Genomic DNA, 22,508 nt, shown 5'->3' with positions numbered 1-22,508 from the left:
CTAAAGTCTGGCCGCCTCTATACCCACAGGTAATTAAGGACATGTTTTATCCTTATCAGCGACAATCTACTTTTATAGTCTTCATGACAGCAATTTGCTAAGAAGACACAAGACTTTATTGAGATGTCCCACTGCAGCACATGCAATACGCTTCAGTGCCCAGTTTAACTTCAAAAGAAAGCTGGGTGATGCCCGGCTCCCTGTGAAAACAGTGGGTGTGATGCCCAGTTTAGCCACAGATGACATAAATGTCCATGTGCCGTTGGCTCCATTGACTGGATCAGGCAGCTCTGGAGATCTGCTTTGTTCCTTGTGTTTTTGAGATGGGTAGAAGGAACAACTCATCTTAAATCACACCAGAAATTGGTTCAATATGACACATGCTCCACCTGAAGTCGTTGCCGTGGGCACCTGTAAATGTGCTGTTCTTCCACAGGTCTACCTACTCACCAGTGGAATAGACATAAATTTGCATTTTCCACCTAAAAACCTGTGTGGTCCCAGAGCCAAGCCACCATAGGGTACAGTGCTTCTCCAACCACACCATGTGTACATCCCCTGTTACTCAAATTGCCAAGGGAGTACCTTACTCTACTTTTTTCCTGAAACCATCAGAAGAACAGGCAGAGAAGCCTGGGAGGTCAAAGTAGGGTTTTTTTTTTCCAGTCAGATGTGTTAAGTTCTACTGAAGATACGGCATGTTCTATCAGATAAGAGGAGATATGATGACCTGAAATCCCACAGCACAGGCTGTCACAAGTTCCCAGCAGTCTCTTGGTAACAGTGGCAGAGAGTGGCTTGGAGCTGACTTGCAGCACTTCTCTAATTGGAGACACACCTCTGAAGCTATAAATGTAATTACATCTCGAGAGATTACTGAGATCAGAGAAAGAAGGCCATCAGCTGCTTTGTGACCACGCTGAACCCTCCAAATAGACTGATATCCAAGTCTGTTGAGAAGGCGTTAGACATGGGTGATGTCCAGAAACAGGGCTCTGTGGGCCATGCCTTGCTGCCATTTTTATACTCCCAGTTAGACCCTCTAACCACCACCCACAGTGTATGATCCCACATCTGGTAAGAGTTTCTCTGAACTCAGCCTAAGTCAACTCCTGCTCTGCACTGATCTGAAAGTGGCCCAGATTTCAGTGACAGTCTCCCTGTGTCTCTCTATGGTGGTTTCACTGCAGAAGGGGAACAGAGGGGGAGAAGGCTTTTGGGGAAGCCCTACAAGGTGGATATGGGTTGACCAAGGCTCCTTGGTAGGCTCCAAGGTCTTCAGCGCCACCTACTGCCACGCTAAATCTTGGCTCCCTTGTCATCCCTCCAGGAATGGGTTTAGAGGATACTTTCAGGTTCATAGGATGGGGATAATTAGTAGCTACATCTGTTGTCCTTCTGTTCCTACAGATTGACTACAAATTAAAAAAAACTTGCTAGTGACCGGAGACAAAAACCTGATGCTGTTTCTCTTACAAATTCATACAATTAGGAGCAGAGGAACACTTACTCCTCATAGCTAAGATACTGGTTCATACGGGGGGGAGTAGGACATATCCTCTTTGAATAGCAGGAACTCCTAAGACAATTTCTCTACAGCTGAGACACGGGCCCATAGGAAGAGAGACTTTCTTCGTATTGCTGGAGTTGAACATCATACAATTCAAATCATTGGCTAGTCTGACCCAAAATCAAATCCCCTTGAGGTATGCATCGGACTTCCCCATCCTTATGCATTACCCACCAAGTGCACCCAGGTCCTTCAGCAATGGTGATCCAACCAAAGGATTTGCCTTTGCTCAAGGCAGGAATAACCCAGACTGTCTTCCCCAGCATATTTTTTATGTGCACTGCAGGGACTTTATCCCCTTCTACAAAGGGCAAGAAAAAGCAAATGCTTGAGGACTGTTATCTGGCAACAAGCAAAAGCCAGGCCAAAGATAACAACTGGGAGCTATGGTGCTGTTCTTTCTGATATGCTTCTGGCTATAGGATGATCTCCACTGTCAGCATAAAATTCCAAAGTGAAGGCTGAGTACACCATTCAGTGAAGGTCAGAGGGAAACAGAGATAGAGCAGTTATCACTTTGGGTTCATTGACTCGTCTGTGATCAGGCACAAAACATCCCTTACATTAAGCAGCAAAGAAATGTTAGATGAACATGTGATAGAACAGGTGTGGCTGAAGCAATGTGTCTGTCTCTATGTCATGTTCTAATCTCAATCAACTTGAAGTAAATCAGATGAAATCAGTGAAGTTATATTGAGTTTACAGCCCCTGTATTAAGTGCAGAGCTTGGTTCTCTCTGCTCTTGCCAGGTAGAAGAACATAGAGGTTCAACAGCTCTGCCAAGCCTATGGAAGATCTAATTTATGGAGCAAGGCAAGAAGTCATCATTCATGTGAGAATAGGCTTGACAACCAGCTGCAAAAAACATCTCTTCAGCCATTTGTGAGCTGGTGTCATTCTAAGGCATTTTGTGGGGTATGCTCCTCCCCTGCACTCTCAGGTGGTAGTAGTGGTTCAAAATATACATGCTCCTTTCTACCTGCCCAAGAGCCTGGTTATTAATTTCATAAAGTGAAGACACAAAATCAAGTCTGTTCAACATTGCTTCTTCTGTAGATAAAGCCAGAGGCCATGCAGAAGATTTAGCATCTTCCAGCATCTTCCTCAACAGTCCACAGCCTAGGCAAAGGGGAAGATGAACCACACCGTGTGTTTCACATCATCTGTAAAGCTATCGTAGAGCATTATAAGTGTTTCAACATAATGGAAATGAGCAGGACTAGGGTATCTTCTGTATGGCCTCTGGTGTAAATAAAGGTGTCTGGAGGTCCAGAAACCCCATCAATCATCTTTTAGAACAATTTACCCTTATTTAGGGAGTACAAACCTTCCTGATGCATAAATGACTGATCTCAGCTCAGCAACATTTTTTACTCCTGTATTTGCCAATGGCCAAGAAGCTAATGTACATTTATTTGTATCTAATTCTTCTCGTTAGCGAAACCATTACTAGGAACTGGGATCAGTCTGAGGTAATGAGAGAGACTGTGGGATGGCTCCAAGTCACAATTTTGACAAAATGTGCACATTCAACTTTAAATACCTCTCCTGTGATCCTTGAACAGGGCCAGGAATCCTACAGGTGGCCTGGACTTCATCTAACAGCTTGGTTGAGGGATTTGGGAACTGATCTCAGTGTGCTCCCACCCAAACACTTTGCTTTCCCCAAGGTCGCATATGCTGTCAGATCCTCTGAGACCTGGAAAATAGAAGGAAACAGATTTTGAGGAACTTGTAACTGAAAAGCAGGGGAGATTTTGGAGGATAAACTGAAAATTGGAGATTAAAACCAGTTTGCTTAGTGCCACCAACAGTCATCTTGGAGTGCTTGTGACCTGGGAGTTAAATACAACCTCAGGACTTCTTGCGTGCTCTTCTGGTGAGGATTTGATCAACCTGATTCAGAATTGTTGTAAGGAAAGCAGTAGATATTAGAAACAATTGGGAGGTTCCCATTAATGAAGGTTCAGGACACAGCCTAGCATAATAGCAACCTAAATGCTTCTGCTAAGCTCCAGCTGGTGTTGATTCATCACCAGCTTTCTGCTGCAGATGGTTGGGTAAATTAGGCGTCCTCTGTATAGCAACCTGCAGGCTTTTTACAAGAAAAACAAACAAAAAAACCTCAGTGTGGTTTCTGCAGGAATGAAACTCCAGTTGAAACACTGGCTTTGTCCATCTCCACTGAAGAGCAGTCCCATTGACCACTTCTACAAAGGGCATGAGTAATAAGGACTTCTCTCAACCAGAGATAACCTCCTGAAAAACTATGATTTTCAGCAAATTCTTAGTAGCATCTCTTTAGCTAGTATGTTTGTGTTGCTCCTTCTGGCATGCTGGATGGCAGGAGAAGGGTACATTTGTGCAAACACACCCAAATTCCTAGTGGGCATCACCCAGGTCACCATCTGGGAAATTTGACATGCAAAACGTGACCTTGATCACCTGCTGAATGCTCCAGGGATGACGTGTTGCAATCAGCCTTCCTGGGACGGCTTGTAGGCATGTGATAAGACTAACACGTGTTCTTACCCACCTTTGGTGTCCTGGTGTTGCTAAAGGCTACATCTCTCTTTGGCAGCCTGGCACCTTGGCATGCAGATAGCTGGGTTTCAGGAGTTCACGGTGACCTTACAGAGTTTCTCTGATCCCGGACATACCTATAACTGAAAAGGACAGGTCTGGGATTGAATGGTTTGACTTTCCAATGCTTCAATTTACCTAGATGCAAAACGATGATAAGGAGTTCTTGGAGATCTTTGCAAACTGCATCATGTCTTGCTTATGTAGGAGTTAATTATTCTAATTATTATACCCTTTTTACTACCAGTGACTTAGCACAAAGGAATCTACCTGAGGTGATGGGGCAAGAAACTTTTTTAGTGCTCAGTCAGCAGGATTTGGAGACGAGACATCTGAGCTCTGCTTCTGAATCTGTGACTGTGATGCCTCCAAGACCTTGGCCAGGACACTTAAACATCTCTGTGTCTCACATTACCCATATGTAAAACAGAGAAAATAATACTGAGCACTCTGCAGAAGGGATGAATTCCTCACTGTCTGTAAGATGACTAGAGAAGCCTTGAGTGCCAGGGAATGCAAAAATGCTTATCATCTTCCTCCTTGTGGTTTGAATTTGTGGTTTCAGCATCCATGCTGTGCTATGGAGGGGCCTGTGGTAGCAAGTTTGTATTTGGCTTATGTCAACCAACAGGAACAAAGGGATCCACGCCTCTGGCAGAAAATGCTCCAAAATCAGAGGGAAAAAAGAAAAAGCTTGGACTACTCTGCCCTATTCTAAACACAGTAATGGAGATTTTAAAAGCTCCATATATTATTAGGCTCTAACTTGCTGGACAACTGACTCTTTCTTCATGAGTAGCCATGCCAATCAAGTTCAGCTGATGTGGTCTCCTGGTCTGAGGTAAGACTGCCTATCATGTTGACTTTACCCATGGGTGGTTTCCACAGGGCATTTCACTTAAAAGTTGCTTCTCTTTTACTCTAACACAGCTTGAATTAGTCAGACTGCAGCTTCTGACCACCTTCCCAGAGACATGGCTATTTTCAGACTTATGGAGATAAGCATTTCCAAGCAATGAGTTAAAAACAGCTAAAATGTCCCTCGTGGGAGAAAAGGGACACATTTAATCCATTCCGATCTGCCACAGGTTCATCTTTTACACCCACCCTTCATCCTTTGCTGTCAGTAGTGCTTTAGCAATTCTTTTTTTTAAATGTCCTTTCAGTTTTCTTTTTCTTTTTCTTTTTTTTTTTTTTCCCAGGTTCTTGTCCATTCTGAGTTAATGTGTAGAAGAACTGTAAAAGTAAAAAAAAGAGCCTGAAGGACATGACTTTGACTCAGTTTGCCATGCGTTTTTCACCCTGTCAATGACCCAACAATGAGTTGAGGCAGAATTGCCTTTTTAGTCCCACTTACATAAGGATCCTACAAAGATGTGGCCGTTTGCATCTCTATGAGGAATCACACCGAAATCACAGGGAATAGAGACGGGTCACATGCATGGTACAAAGTCATCCAGCACAGAGAGTTTCCATTTTCCTCATCCCTTCCTGATGTTTGGAGTATGCTAACGTGGTGATGCTCGAAACAATAGTGAATAAAAACAGTTCAGGGGGAGGTGTGATGTTTAACTTGGCCAGAGTGTCCCAGGGTTTCTAAACCATGTTAAGATCCTTGGATGAAAGACAGATTGTAAGGGCAAGAATATCATCATTATCAGTTTAAATTCTGCTTTCCAGGCACATGAAGTAGCAAGATCCCAAGGTCAGGGCAAAAGAGAGCTACACGCTACATGCAGCAGTGGAATTTGATCCTTGCTACAGGGGTAAGCTGCTAATTAGAGGGGGGACTTTGTACCGCCTCTGACAACATTTCCAGTCACAAGTTGCTTACAATAGTTGAAAACGGAGTTTTAAAACAAGTAGATAATTTGTCAGCCTGGGACAAAAAGCCTGAGACTTAATTTAAAGAAATTCTCAAAGGCACAAGGCAGAATAACACCGTTCTTAGCAAATTCATCTCTTGGTGTGGGAGCTGACTTGGACTTAGGCAGCTGCTGGAATATTGGAAGTTTTTATTCTCACCTTTCAGGTGTTAATAGCAAAATACTGTGTCTTGTTTTCACAGAACCATAGAATGGTTTGGGTTGGAAGGGACCTTAAAGATCATCGAGTTCCAACACCCCTGCCCTCGGCAGAGACACCTCCCATCAGACCAGGTTGCTCCAAGCCCTGTCCAACCTGGCCTTGAACACCTCCAGGGATGGGGCAGCCACAGCTTCTCTGGGCAACCTCCGCCAGTGTCCTTGGGTATTTTGTGTGTTTGTTTGTTTGTTTTTTGTTTGTTTGTTTGTTTGTTTTTTGGGGAGAGGGGTTGTTTACTTATTTGCTTTTCCTTCCACACTGGAAATTTAAAGAAATGAAACCAGAAGTAAAACTGCCTTTGACAAATGAGAAGCTAAATGTACTCAGTCTTGACTTATGGTCATGGAGAAAGGGTTCAGTCTGGGCTCCATGTGAGAGCTCTTTGCTTGGGCTCAAGGGCTACTGGGGCAGTGATTTAGGGATGCCCTTAGCCATGAAGCGCTCCAATTCCACACTGCATTTTCCTCTGGCTGCAACTTTAACTAATAAAAGAGAAAAAAGCTACCTTATTTTGGCAAGGAGCACCACAGGGTCCTTCCCGGCAGGTGCAGAAATGTTGCAAAATTCACCAGCGCAGCATTTCCACGTGTGTATTCACCTGCTAAGGGAGGCCTAGGGCACCCAGGTGCTGATTGCTGCCCTAAAACAGTTCTGCGCACTGAGCACTGTGGAGAGCACTGGGAGGGCTGGTGTGAGCGGTTATTGCAAAATAGTGTGCCTGGTGGTAAAATGGTCAGTGTGACATCCCCAGGAGAAAGAGAAAGGAAAAGAGGAAAAGCAGCCTCTGCTTACAGTAGGTCTTTCTTGAACCCTTGATCACAAGACTCGTCAGACGCATTGACTGGAAATGCTTAATCTTCAGTGGGAATGGTGATGTGAAATGAAACGGCTGTTTGCCTCTGGCTCTTCCCCTTCAGCATTGCACAAGACCCTACAGGTGAAAATCAGGTTGTTTGGTCCCAGGCACCTCTGTGGTGAATGCACTGTCAACTTAACCTGAAAAGTGACAAGTTGCAAAGCCCAAAGCTCTTTTCTTCTCCATGATGTCCTCTATCGGTGCTCTGGAGTCCGTCCAGCTCCCCCTGCTTTGTGAAATCTCCTGGGGCTAACGTTCAAGATGGCAAGAGACAACTCTTCCTTTGGAAATAACCAACACGTGGAAGAATGATACCTCTACCTGAACCTTGTGCACAATAAGTCTTCTGTGAACCCCTGGGAGATAAAACCCCAATGGGACTGTACAGCAATAGCAGGATGCTCCTCCCATGGGCTTCCCGTTCCCTCGGGACAAGTAAAGCTCAGGAAGGAGACTTTCCCTTCCCAATAGCTCCCTTCATCTTGGTGAGAACAGCATTGGGAACAGAGCAGATCCTGCCCTTGTAAAACTACTCAACTCGCCTCTCCTGAGACCTCCACAGGAGCCCCACCAGGTGGGCACATTGCTAGATGAAGACCACATTCCTCCTGAGGAGGAGCAAACCTGCCATCTAGAGCAATTCAGTTCCAGTGGGAGACCTCTTCAAGGATCAACCATGCTCTCATTAGGACTTCCAGCCTTGCAAAGTAGGGGAAAGACTGGAGAAGGCAAGTGAGACATGCATCCAATGTGAATCCTGCAGCCTAATGGTCTTAAGTTGTTTCTACATGGCTGCCTTAGCCTGTCCAAAGGCTATAGGTTATTTTGCATTAGAAAAGGGGACAATGTGAATAAGAATCAGTCCATGGGCCTTCCCTTTGTGGTTACTGTCATCCAAAGAGCAAGGCTGGATTCTTCTTGGCTGACATTTAGACCATTGTGTCATGTAAATTCTGTTGGGACCGTGTTGCCACTAAGCATCTGACAAGGACAACATGGTGCAAGACAAATGACAAGACTCATTTTCTCATGTAATTGTGTGCTTTTCCCATCCAAAAGGCGAGGGAGACGATAACATTACCTGTTGCAGTTCCAGCCTTAATGAGGCCTGGGAGGAGGAGTTGATAATTAGGCTTATGATTCATGCGTTGGGCGCGAGTTTCTGTTCCAATGCTTTGCCAGTTAGTGCACACTTCCTGATCAATAGCAGGGTAATTATGAGATTAGGGTTAATGGGTCAGACTCATTGAAGTCTTCCTATTCTATGCTAATGTCAGATTAGCTGAGTCCTGCTGTCATTAGTTTTACCTTTCCATGTTGCCGGCTATAAAGGAAGAAGGGGCAGAAATGAGTCGTAATTGCCTCTGATTTGCACAGGAAAGCTCCTACACTGAAGTTTTTAGATATGAGATGGGTGTCTAACTTCCCATCAGCTGAGATCTAACCACTAGAGCCAATGGTGTCTACAGAGAGCTTCATCCTGCCCTGAGGGGAACAGCTGGGGTGGGATTCATTTGCCTAAACACAGCTGCCAAGTTCAGGGGTTTCCCTTGACATCCACACAGGGTTGGCTGATATTCCACAGGGTGAACCATTCCCCCTGGAAGGAGGACAGATGAGAGCCCCTGAGAGACCCCAGTTGTGAACAACAAGGTGTGGACAACTTAAGCACCTGGTATGTCCCACCAAGTGAGCCATGAGGGTTTCAAACCAGCTTAGATCAAGGCAGTCAGCTCCAAGGAAAGAGGTGGGAGTAAAACTGAAGGCAGACACCCACATAAGCGTTTGTAGCCCTGTCTCACTGCTGAGCCCTGTCCCATTCTGGAGCTCTGCTCCTTCCCAAGCCTGCAGGTTTTACTCCCAACTAGGAGAAAGCCTCTGTGGAGGCCAACTTCTACGTCATTTAAGGAATCAAGCAAAGCCAGGTGCTGGGCCTGGAGTTGAGAGGTGAATGTTTGCCTTCCTTAGCAGAAATGGGGAAAATAAAAATGTAAGAAGTTTTCATTACAGAGAAAAGGTAGGACTTTTATGACCAGCAAGGTCTCTCTGAGCACTTGGCTGAGTAAAACCATGAAAGAAGACCTCATATGGGAAAGACAGCACTTGAATGAGTTGAATGGGAACCAAAATCCCTGTGACACTGATGCTGGGTACCAAACAGAAACACCATCTAACTGATGATGCCAATCACTGATCCCCTGGAGAGAAACACCTCCCAACCCCAGGAATAAGATGAGAAGAAGCAGGTTCTTGGTATTTATAGGTTAGTTTTGCTGCCTTCAGAAAAAGGGAAGCACCCGCAGGGACACTGATGAGTCTCCACGTCTCCAGGGACCGAGACAGTTTTGTTTCCATGACTATGCCTTGGCCCAAACTTTCAGCCTACTAAGATCTTCGAAGTGATACTTTTCTTGTGTCCATTGAATCCTTCACTTCTCTGCTACGTGGCGGGCAAAAATGGTTCCTCTGCAGGATTATTCCAGTGAGGTGGTATGAGGGGACCTATTTTGCTAGGGCAAGCTCTGTTCAAGTAGCTATTTGGCTGAGAACGTGATATTCATTACAGAGGTTTGCAGTGTTCATATTTCCCTTGCAACGGGACCTGAAACAAACCTTGACACTGCTGTTCAGACAATGCCCTCACAGTTTCAGTCATTTAAATTAATTTTTCCTGTAGTTTTTAAGGTTTGAAGAGGAGTGATTTGATCATGTCTAAATATCCAGGTTCCTTTTTCACACTTCCTCAAGATTTTTTTCCGCCCTTTAAATTCCAAAATGATTCGGTTGTCTTTAAAGGCTCAGATTTTTTTTTTTTTTTTTTGAGAGACACAACCACATTGTAGCCTCTCTTCTGGGATATTTGCAGGCAAACACTAAAAGAACAGACACACCCAACAGCAAAAACTTACATCTGCCCATGAGGACATACAACACAGGTGTGACTACTTTTGGGGACAGAATGAATTTCTTATCCAGCACATCAAACAGCTGGATTCATCCTACACTGCTCATGCTTCAGTGCAGCAGGACTGGCTTTAACAGAATTACTCCAGATAGCACGGCTCAGGCAAAATCCTATTTATTTGACAGTCGTGGTTCCATTAGTCATCCCCAAATAACCCAAATGCAACCACAAAAAAAGCATAGTTTTAACATCCGAGGCTTTCCCGTGCTGCATGCTGCTGTCCTGTTTCCCTAGGACCTTCACCCCTACCCTGGGAGAGTGCTGCCCCCAGGGCTGCAGCGTCTTTGACTCAGTCTCTTTAAAGCACAGGGGATGAAAAGCAAAGCTGTGTGTATCCACAGATATTCTCCATTGCCAGGGACATATTTTCCATCACCAAGAACACCACGGGGAGAGTCCTGCTGCTTTCAGGCTTTTGAAAGCTATTTGGACAAATTCACTGGGAGAGCATTCAGGAAAAATGTGACTGTATGTTTATCTTGTCATATTTTCCCTTAGGTCACCGCTGTCAACCATAATACTGGGCTAGATGTCCGCAGTGTGGTCATTTTAATGTTGTTTTCAACAAATTAATGCAACGCTTGTGTTTGCAGTCTCTGGTTCCAGCCCACAGCGCACAAGATGAGCACAAGAGTGGGATGAGAGAGGGTCAGTCCAATGCCATCTCTGAAACTAGGGGAGGCAAATGTGTAAGAACTCTCTAAGCATGGAAGCAGATGTACAGAATCAGACCAATGGTCCACACAGACCATTGCCAGCAGTGGCTGTCCAGAATATGGGAGCCTTCTCCCAGGATACCTTTCCAGTGATCTGTGACTCTGAGCTTGGGGGCCATGGACAAACATTGCCAATGACATACACAGCCAGAGCCCATCCTGAGTCCTGATGTTTGCTAGCTCACGCTGAAGTCTGCTGCAGCATCCTTGTTGCACTGTCATGCAAACTAGGTAGCTCCAGAGTCTTGGATACATCAATCCCTGTTGCAGCCTCCTGCCCTCTTTGCAATGGAGATAAAGATGGTGAGACCAAGACACACAAACGCACATGGGAAGGGCTGAGGTTGGTGGGAAAGTGGCTTATTTACAGTCATAGAATGGTTAGAATTGGAAGGGACCTTAAAGATCATCTAGTTTCAACACCCTGCCATGGGGAGGGACACCTTCCACTAGACCAGGTTGCTCAAATTTCTGCCCTGTGTCTTTGGCTTGATGTGAACTGCTTGGAAAGTGGGGTTGGATGGCTCTCAATGTATCTGTTGGATGATTTGTGTCCTGTTTCTTTTATGCTGGGTCCCGACTGTTCAGTGTAAAGCACTGTAGTTAAATAACAGTTGGAAACCATGCAGAAATTCATGGGTACCTGTGATATGATGAGCAATTGGTGTCGAGGTGATTATATCCACATTAGGAGCTAGAGAAATCAGGAGAGTAGAGAAAGCTCAGGACAGAGGGCAGGTTCGCATTTGTATATACCGAAGAGGTGCTTTCATTGCCTTCAAGCCCAGACCCAGAAATGTGGGGAGCATCGGGGAGAGGTGCTCCAACCTCCATCCATGTGCAGAACAGCATCGCCTAAGCAGGGACAGAGGGAGAGCAAGCACTGATGACCTATGGCCAGACCTGGTCAATAAACATGCCCGGAGCAGCACCAGCCCTGGAGGAAAAGCCAGTAAACTCCCTGCCCTGAAAATTCAATATTGGCCAAGATGTCCCCTCTGAATACTAGGCAAGATTTCTCTACCTGGGTCTGCCTGCTTTGTTTCCTCAACCCCAAACATTCCTTCATTAAAAAGAATAAAATTAAGTAGTAAAAAAGTGCCCCTTTGCGTTTGCATAAGAACGTTATTTCTACCTTTTATGAGCAGAGTGGCAGTTTTCACAGAGGAATAACTCCGAACAGAGTTATTAAAAGATTAAAAAACACACCCAAAAATAAGAAATCCAGGCTGAAAAAACAAATATCCTTACCAGAACTCAGGGGCGTTTCACATAACATCTTGCTTATGTTATGAAGTCTGATTTTTTTATTTTTATTTTTTTAAAAAAGGATGAAGTAAACTCAGTTACTTGGGTGAAATTCACATGAGTACTGATAAACCAGTTTAAAAGTCTCCTGCTATAGCCCTGTATAGTGCTGCAAGAATCTCTGCTGCTCTGTAATGCCTTGGTTCCTGTACCGATGGGAGAGGCACTGCCTTGCTTGCATTTTTGATGTGCTCGCACCTTATTCTCGTGACAGCTCACAATTTACCCTCCGTGTGGGTGTGAGCATGGGTTACCTGTGGCCCAGCAGGTCCCCAGGGCTTGTGACTCCTGGTGGCGCTGCGTCATGGTCCTGAGCAGCACTTGGAATGGGCAGGTGATCACCTTGTCCTGGAAAGAGAAGGTGATGGACTTACAAGTGGCTCTATCGAAATCTGGCCAAAGAACTGAGATATCAGAGCAGTGAGCCCAATAAATGTAGGGAGAAAAAAAAAATAAAAAGAAAATCTTAAAAACTATAGAAAAGCTGTGTTTTCAAGTAAAACTCAGTGGAAACTGAGAATCTGTTAAAGGATGTAGGATTTTAGATGGCTTATGTTTGGGCTGGTGCAAAATTTGCTGCGCTGAGACACACCGTAAACAGCATCGATACCAACGAGCTGCACCAGTGCTGGCTTCCCTTTGCTTTTGTAGGATGAGAGAAATGCTTCTTTTTAAAGGAAAAAGTGAATGTACAACTTCAAGCCGGGAAAGCAGATTTATTTATACAGTTACTAATGTTTGCTTGAGCCGGCAGATGCTAGGCATGTCTCAAATACCTTTACTGTTCTTTTTTTTTTTTAAGTCGCCAAGTCTCATGGAGATGATTTCACTCTCAGAGGTGACTTCAGGACATGCAAATCACCTCGAAGCTGTGCTGGACTTTTGCCTTATGTCTATACCAGGTGTTTTGCAGCACAGTTTGCTTTATACATACTTCTTGTCTCCTGAGATACCGGCGACCACAATAAAGCAGGGTGTTTCACTTTCTCTCCTTTGGTCACTAAAATTGTACAGATTCCTTATAGCAGGTGTGCTGCAGCTCAGGTCTAACTATGGATTTAGAGGAAACTCAACGTCCTCGCTCTAAAAAAAGCAAAACAATCCTCTCTGCCTCCCCCGTAATTACAGTTTGACATAATGAGTGAGTAGTATTTATTAATTTCAGCTCTCGGAGCTGATGTCACAGCAGAGTCGAGGTCCGGGAATTCTCTGAGTCACATGGAAATGCAGAGCCAGGAAATACCAGCAGAAGATAAAGAAGTAAATATTAAGGCACAAGACATTGAGAGCTGGTGGCAGCTTCCTGAAAGCAGCCGTGAGAAGCCGGTCGGTGCTAAGAGCGAACTGTGGCCTTGGGTTAAATGCCAATATTCCGCTCGGTTGACAAATTAAGGCAGAACGCCTCCCTGTTGCGATTGCCTAACGATGTAAAGGAGGAGGGAGGCCACAGGCTCAAATATGACCCACGGTCCTGGAATGTAAACCGTCCTCTTTCTTCACAGCTTCAGCTAATTGAAAAAGCAATCAGCGCCTGCGCGGGGGGATGGGGGGAGTGCAATCCATTTCCAGCTCTGTTAATTTTCCTACCAGACCCAGTCTTGCAGTATAGGGATCAGGGCTGGATGATGATGAGGGCTTGGAACTTCAAAGGCTCAGGACTTGGACTGAGAGGGTGCTCTTGGTATGAAGCACAGCTTTGGATGGGCAGAAGCTCCCTGTGGATCCTGCCCGAATTCAGCAAGTGATTTGAGATGAAAAAAAAATCTGGAAACATCATTTTTTTTAAAGCTAGGATTCAGTCACCTTTTAGTAGTCACTGCCTGCTAAAATCCATGCAGTTTTAATTTTTTTTTTGTTGTTTTTACCCACTTTATCAGCAGGAGGTTTCTCATCACTAGATAAGGGGAAAATCTTGGGGAGAGAAGAGAAACCCAGGAGCCATGAGGACCTGCTGCTCCGCATTGAGTATAAACTCAGGCTGGGCTGCCTCTGCTCCAGGTGGCTTGCTGGGGGGTCTGAAACCTCATGGGGCTAAGGCAGACCATGAGTTCTGAAAAAGTAGAAAAAAAAAAACAACAACAAAACCAAACAAGCAACAAAACACCAAGGCTGTTTTTTTAAAAAAAAAAAAACCAAAAAAAATTGTCCTATTTTAAATTCCAGGTTTTCCTGATGAGATCATCTTAGTTAGAGTGATGCAGGGCTTTGTATAGACAAGCAGAGAACTGGGTAAACAGAGAAGTTTTCCCCTCTCCTGCGTCAGTGAAGAGAAGAACGTCTGTCTGATGGTTTCAAGTGAATCTGGCATGTTTTTGCCCAATCTGCTGAAGACATTCAAGTTTCACTTCACTGGGGGAACTTTGCCTGTGGTCCAAGTTTGCCGTCACTTGCGACATCACGTATATTTGATGCAAAACTTTTGCTCACGTGTGCTGAAGCATAGCAAAATTCAATTTGTTTTTACTTCTGCAACTGCAGCCCTGGCTGGAGAAATGGAGGGTGGGAGCACTGAGGGAGTCCAGGACTTTGCTTTTGACACTGGATGTGCTTGGCTGTGGAGCAGAAAGGAGACATTCTCGCTTTCCTGTCTCAACCCCTTGTACACAGCAGCACATTGCAGCCTGCAGAGAGGAGGAAGCTGCTGGTTTAGGTTTCCTTTCAGGTGCGTCCTTTTGCAGCGTGACTCATTTTGTGTTCATCTTTGACATGTGATTTCTATTTTCTTCACCTTTCTTTGGTCTACAATATAGAACTCTAGCCTTGGAGAACATCTTTTGCCCCTGAAGGATGTGTGTGTGTGAAACATACAGAGAGATGGTGGGAAGACGTGTGAACAAATTTAAAGGGAATGTCCCAATGAGATGGTCCTGTGCCAGAAATCATGAACCTTTTCTCCAGTTTCCCAAAGTCATTGAGATAAGCTTTTCATAATCTTCAGCATCTCAGAAATTCCCATATTGATGCTGGGAGCCTCGTAAGTGGTTTGGTGAAAATCTTGGTTGCATTTCTTCTAAACAAAACTTTCTGGTGTGTAGAGTACAACTTTAAAGAGATGCTTAGGGATGGTTTCTTTCCTGTTGTGGTTATTAGTGCTATTTTACAGAGCCCAAAGGTTAGAATTTACTTCTAAACACAAGAAGGGCCTTTAGACAGACTCAGTGCCCATGCCAAAGACCCTGAGACTACATCCATGGGGGCATCTAGGCCCTGGTGATGCTTTGGGCACGCGCTGCTTACTGAACGGGGAGGAAGGTCAGCAAAGAGATCACACCAAGGAAAATGGTGCTCTGTGCTCTTTTGATCTTGGCTTCAGACTCCACCAGCAGTTCCTGAAATTAGGTGCTTGTGTTGTCCCTTGGCTGAAATCACCAAACACTCTTTGCCTTCCAGAAACAGAGGTGCACTGACTATTTTACTAGCAGTGCAGGGCTTTGAGGGATGGGAGATCTTCAGCTGAAGAATAGCCACAAGCAGGTTAAAAGCTTATGGGTAAGAATTAGAGACTAAGACAACAAAGGGAACCTTGTGGTTGGTGTTTACTACAGGCCACCCCACCAAGGGGAGCCTCTTGACAAAGTCTTCCTACTCCAGCAGGAGGCATTGCACTTGCTGGCTCTTGTCCTGCTGGGAGCATTCAACATCCAAGGTCAGGTTGGACGGGACTCTGAACAAACTGGTCTAGTTGAAGATGTCCCTGCTCATTGAAGGAGTGTTGAACTTGATGACCTTTAAAGGTCACTTCCAATGCATTCCATTCCATTCCATTCCATTCCATTCCATTCCATTCCATTCCATTCCATTCAGCTTGAGAGCTACAGACTTACCTCTGCCCTCTCTTCCCCCTTCACCCATCTGCTGACACGTATCCCAGTGGGCCTGGGCTGTGGAAACCACTCTGACACTTTTAGTGAAGCTGCGGGACCTGATGCCAATTGCAAAACCTGCACAAGAAGGTGGGAAAATGCTTGGTTAAGGTCCTGTGAACTCCGCAGAGTCACAGCTACCCTGAGCCAGTGGTGCCTAAGCCCTGCATTATGTTTTTATTTCCAGTTAGCATGGTTATGCCTCAGCTGCATGTCAGCCGAACTGAAGGCATGACAGATACTACAAGTGCCAGCCAGAGCCACAGAAAGATTGGGCACTGAATTGCAGGATTACATAATGCAGATACTGGGATTTTGGTGCATTCATAGCGGGGGTATCTTCTGCGTCTACTGGTAGTCACAGGACTGGAGGCCTTGTGGCACAGGGACCACTTCACTGTTTGACATCCCACTGAACAGGTAAGGAACAAACCCTCATTGCAGAGCATTCATAGTCCCAAGGGCAAGAGGCAAAGATGTGCCCAAAGATGTAAAGGCACCCAGAAGCCTGGATGTAAATGGGTTTAGGCAGCCGGCAACTGCAGTCACTGTTATCAGCCCACACTGTCCCCTCTTCTCCTGCTGCCATTCCTCCTATCACATGTGGTTCCTTGTCCCATTGCCTTCACAGCTGTGTGGTCTAGACAACCTACCCTTCCACAAGGTCCAAAGTGAGCGGTTACAGCTGCATCTCACATGCGCTGCATCTCGCAGGCCTTGCTGTTCAGTCTCATGCATTTGTAGTTTTGTATCATAGGTCCTTCTTGCCTTTTGTCCTCGTTTTGCTTTTTTGAACTCCTTCTGACCCCTTATGAGGCTTATCTGTGCCTCATGCCAACTTCTGGTGCACTCTGGGAAGTCTGTTTCTGTAATGGCTGATGCTGGATAAGGCAGTGAAGGTTGGCATAATATCTTGTAAACACATGTGGAAATAAAAAAATTGAAGAAAATAAGGGGAATTCAGGTGTTTGCAATTTCTTTTTTTGGCTAGCTGTAAAAAAATCTTTGGCCTGTTTCAAAGCACTGTGAAAACAAGGAGAAGCACTCGTTCTCTTGAATTCATCATATTTGATATTATGAAAGTGATTTTAAAATCACTTCCAAAGGGCTTTGTTCCCCAAAAGGCTAGGATCAAAGCTTTTTGGAGAGTAATTCCTTCGAGACTCAAATTAATGCTATTTACAAGATGGTTAATGATTAAAGGACAAGTTTAGCATTAAGCGCTCTCGTTCATTAATGCCACACAACTTCAGATCGCTCCAATATCTTGGCCACCCTGCAATCCCAGTCTTCTCATTCATTGCTGTAGCCCAGCTGGGAAAAAAAAAAAAAGCCATGTGAGGTACTAACAGCATTTCTGGTTGCTTTCTCTAGGAGAAAGCCAAAACACATGGCACACCATGTATTGCTACATTGTGGAAAGGTGAAACCAGGACTTGACTGATCACAGCTGGTCATCTGCCTTTCTAAAAGAATCAGTCACCCACAAGGGGCTTTGCAGGGTTTTTATTTAGCCCAGAGGACATGCATATCTCTCATCATGTGATTTTTAAAGTCAATTCAGCACCCATAAAATTTGCCCTGTGCAAAAGTAGAGAAAGAAGCACTGAAGGCTGGACTGTCCTCCAGCCCCACCAGGTCTTCAGGCCTTTGAGTGGTGGTACATCATGCACTGATCTTCTGCACTGATCCAAATTTAAATTCTGTTGAATTCTCCCTTGTTTGTTTCTATTATGGGATGTGTGAACTACCCCACTCCAGTGTTTGCTTCAAGGAGGTGTTTTAGTGAAGACAAGCCAGGCAGGGAACAGGGTGTCCTGAGGGAGGAGTTAAGAGGATGGAGTTGTGCAGTAGCTTTATTCTTGAAACAAAGGCTGCATGGATAGGAAAGTCTAAGAAATGAGAACAATGTGTAATCCTGCCATGATTCCATAATTCCATGATTGGAAGTGAAGGATGAGAAATGTGAACTTGATGCAGAAGGTAAGTGGGAGCCAAAAGAGTCAGAAGAAAATGGATACTATCTACTGTGTTTTGGGTAGAGAAGTATGGGGGAACAGGCAGGAAAGGCAGTGGGGGCTCACATTATTTTTGTTCTGATGTCTAGGACTTATGTGTCTGCTATAAAGCTATTTATATATTTTAGGGTATGATTCTGAACTTTTATAGATATTTACTCTAGAGTGGGATGAATTGTGTCCTAAAAGGGCCTGTTTTCTCCACTGGTTTCCAAAGGGGTGTAGACAGCATCTCAGATATACTTTTCTACACCCTGGTGGGATTCGGCTCCAGAGTCAGAGACCTCCCTTCTCATACTTACGGTGTTGGTGTCCTCATGTGAGTCTGATGTCTGAGCTCCTAAATGCTGATTGAAGATCTAGGGCAGCCTTTTCAGCTACCTAGACATAAGATACCTGCTGCTGCCTTAGACACTATGATATATCCTGTCTGGTCTTCAGCTCCTGATGTAGAAGAGCAGATGTTCTCTGTGTTCTTGTGCCATATCTGCAAGTATTGGGCAAATGCCTTGGATACCTTCAGGCACTGCAAATGTTTCTAGTCCCAGATGCCTAAGCAACTCTATCCTGACCTTACTCAGCATATTCAACAGGATCCAGAAAGCGAATTCCACACATAAATATCCAGGACCACTTGAGCTGTGTCATATGTGGCTTCAAGGTGCCTCTTCAGCTGCCCCTGACCTCCCACAGGTGCTGTGACACATCTGCAAGTCCTTTGCAGATGTTTCAGGCACCCAAGGGTGTCTCAAATAGCACTAGGTACCTCTATGCTATTGAAACAACCGAGTCGAGCTCCTGAATTTGATCCCAGCGAGCTCTACAAGGCAGAGACAACCAAAAGTGGGATTTTTGTGTCTGCTTGAAAAAGCTGATTAGTGGGATCTGGATGTCTCAAGACTCAAGGCAGCAATGGACTGTAACTATTACTGAGAGAAGAAAGGAAGGGCAGGAGGGAAGTGGTTTGGCAGGAAAACAAGGAGGTCTCTAAGCTTCTCCTGTGGTTCCTTCTTCATTTGACTTGTTCCCTGTTTCAGGTGCTGGTGGCACTGTGGACCACACAGAAAACTGGGTGGTTTGGGCATACATTTTGCATTGCAATTACAGGCTTCCTTCCTGCTAGTCTAAGAAAAAGTCAAAGGAAGGCACAGTGCAGAAACACCTTCATGCCTGGACACCTTCCCCACTTACCAGGAGTCACCTTCAGTATTTAACAGTTCTGTAAAACTCTGGAGGGCTGCTCTAAAGTGTAAGTTATAGAGGTGATACTTAGAGACAGCTATATTATGCAACAGCTACAGTTTGAAGGCTGTGAAATAGGGCCTGCTGGGCAGAAAAGCTGAAATCTCAGGCTTGGAGGACACAGAAATGTGAAGCAGAGATGAGTCTGGGTAAGTTCATAGCTCGCAATACATCCTGCCCTGGCTGGGAAATTGGCTTTGCCAGTCATTATGCAGAGTCAAAATTAAATGAAAGTCATACCTCTTTGAGAACATGCAGGTGAAGATGCCAACACGGCTTGTGGGACCTGCTGTTGGCAAAGCTTTCTGTCATACTTTTGCACCTACAATTCCAGGTAGATTGTCCAGGTTGGAGGTGGCAATCGTCTCACCGCACTTCAGGACCTTGATTCATGTGCTCAGACTTGCCCTAGGTACAAGACATCCACGTGGAGCTGGCAGATATGACCCAGAATCTACAAGACAACAAAGCTGCCTTTGGGATTGGCAGGTGGCGGCCCAACCCAACATATAAATTAGCGCTGGATACCCAGCTCTTCAAGGGATTTAACAGAATCACAGAATCTCCTAGAGTGGAAAAGACCTGTAAGATCATCTAGTCCAATCTTTAATCTAACACTGACAAGTCCACCACTAAAACATGTCCCTGAGCACTGTATCTACATGACCCTTAAATACCTCCAGGGATGAGGACTCCACCACTGCCCTGGGTAAAGTGTTCCAATGCCTGATGACCCTTTCAGTAAAGAAACTCTTCCTAATATCCAATCTAAACTTCCCTTGGTGCAACTTGAAGCCACTTCCTCTTGTTCTATCACCTGTTACCTGACAGAAAAAGTTGACTACCACCTCTATGCAACCTCCTTTCAGATAGTTGTAGAGAGTGATAAGGTTTCCCCTGAGCCTCCTTTTCTCCAGGCTAAACAACCCCAGTTCCCTCAGCCACTCCTTGTAAGACATGTGCTCCAGATCCCTCACCAGGGAAGTAGAGTGGGAATCTAAGGGCTGGATCCACAGAGATAATGAGGTGTGGGACCTCCATTCAAACTCAGTCACCCACAGGTCATTACGAAGCCTTTGTCTGAATCACCTTCACCCAGGGAGAAGTGGCTGCTCCAGCTAAAGCTGAGAGCCTCTGTCAGAAAATGATTATGAACCTGCCCTGAAAGCCCTGGGGATGGCTAGCTGATTAGGAACGCAGCGTGAAAAGGCAACCTCTGCTCTGAATTGCTGTGCATGGGGCTTGAACATCGGCTTTGAAGAACGACGATCCTGACCTCTCTCTCAAGCATCCCATGAATTTTTTTAAAAAAAGAAAGAAAGCTGCAGCTGGAATTTAATAAATTGTAGCTCCTTTTTTTTTTTTTTTTTTTTTTTCTTTTTTCCCCTCCTAGCTAAATTGCTTTCCTTATTCATCTCAGTTTTCCCAGACTTTTCAACGCAGCAGCCGAGAGTCGTTTTTATATTGACCTTTTTCCACCGACAGTACCTTGCTTCCAGTAAAATCACAGCACATTCCCTTTGTTTTCAGACTCGTAGACAATCACATTTATCTGTTCACTGCCCTTCAATAGCAGGCAGCTTCTAATGGATTTCTGTATGAGGACCGCACCCCCTACCCACTAATTGAAATTCAGTGCACAGAGTCACATCAGTGCAGCGTGGTGGTGGAGAATATCAATGCCTGAAGCCAGGAGGGGGAATGGGCAGAGAGAAGTTTCAAATTTTCAGAGCCTTGTGGCAAATGCAACTGGGACTTCCTTGCAAATCAAACCAGTGTAATACGGTCATGTGCTCCAAACCTTCCTCTGAGGGTCCCAGAATATTCCTGAGATGGGCATCTGCCCTCTGGCAGATTCAAGAGTGAGGCTGGGCTTAGATTAATTGAATGTTGGAAACTTCACTAGTTTTCAACCTACAGTTACAGGAAAAAGGGCAGACTTCAGCCAACAGCTGGACTCCACTCGCTCCTGTGCTGGATCTGAGGATCAGAGGCTGGGAGGCACAGCTTCACCTTGTGGTTAGAGGCCTGGATTAATGGTCAAGAGAACTGGGCTTTGTTCCCAGCTATGCCTTCTGGATGACCACAAGCATCTCAGCTCACCTCCCAGTGCCACGCTTTCCTCATCCGTGAAATAGCTCGTTTTCCTTTGAAAAGTCGTTTGGGATGCTGCTGAAAAACAGTCACAAGAACAGATGAGCTCTTTTTTTTTTTTTTTTTTAATAGCAAGACTCAATATAAGAAAGAACATGAAGTGTTTTTAAGACCCAACAGACAAGGGTACACTGGACGTCTGGGATTTAGACGTTAGGGACATGATTCAGTTTCCCAAAAGAGGTGCCTAGTGTCATACGTGAAGCCCTACAGTACCTCCCAGCCTCCAGCTGCCACTCCAAAAAGCAATAGGTTTCCTGAACTATCTATTGTCCTATCTATTTATGCTACTTAGGTGTTTCAGGTAAGCCAGAGCACCTCAACTGGCTCTAGGCACCTCTGCGTGGGCACTTTGGTAGAGCCCTAGGTCTCCATTGACTGTAACAGGTGGTTGGATGTCCACCTCACATGAAGACATCTGCACATAGAGAAGGATCTGCTGCTTAAACAGAGGTGTCTGGTGTCACTTTAGATGTTTCTCCATGGGGCAGGCAGATATGACCCAGGACTATGATAGATCCATGCCTTTGGGGAGCAGCAGTTGGAGACCTGCTGGAAATTGTGGGGTGAAAAAAAATGCTTATGTTTAGTCAATTGATTCCTGTCCCTGTGTCATTTTAGGCAGTCAGGGTCTACCGCACACCCTACTGCTCTGGTGCCCTAAAAAACATGCCTATTTTAAAACAACCTCTAAAAGCACGAACTGCTCTGTGGTTTAGGGGCTGTGATTGGTGTGGAGTCAAGGCCCTACTCTGCTATGGGCATCCCTTAGGGGACCAGGCCAGACAAGTGACCTTAGTGGGTCTTGCCTTGAAAGCTTGATTTTAAGAGATGCGTTCTCCAGGTTCAGGTAGTACAGGCACCGTCTTCTGTTATCAATCATTCTTGCGACCAAGCTCCACTTTAGAAGAAACTAAGTTTCCGCTCTTCTGAACAAGCAAGGCTGAGCTTAGGGAGAACTTGTTGTAGGTTGTGGGGCAAGTTGCTTCATCTCACTGTGCCTCAGAAGGGGGTGGCAATACTTCAGTCTTTCCACCTCTTGTCTAGTAGGAGGTAAAACTCCTTGAACTGTCTTTCAGACAGATGATTTTGGCTGGGCTTAGCATAGCTTTCTTGCATACCCTGAAGTCAACTCTGCTTGTACACAC

The sequence above is a fragment of the Charadrius vociferus genome, unplaced genomic scaffold (genome assembly GCF_000708025.1).
Source record: "Charadrius vociferus isolate BGI_N301 unplaced genomic scaffold, ASM70802v2 scaffold32, whole genome shotgun sequence".
Classification (NCBI taxonomy): Eukaryota; Metazoa; Chordata; class Aves; order Charadriiformes; family Charadriidae; genus Charadrius; species Charadrius vociferus.
This window is presented reverse-complemented; position numbering follows the sequence as displayed.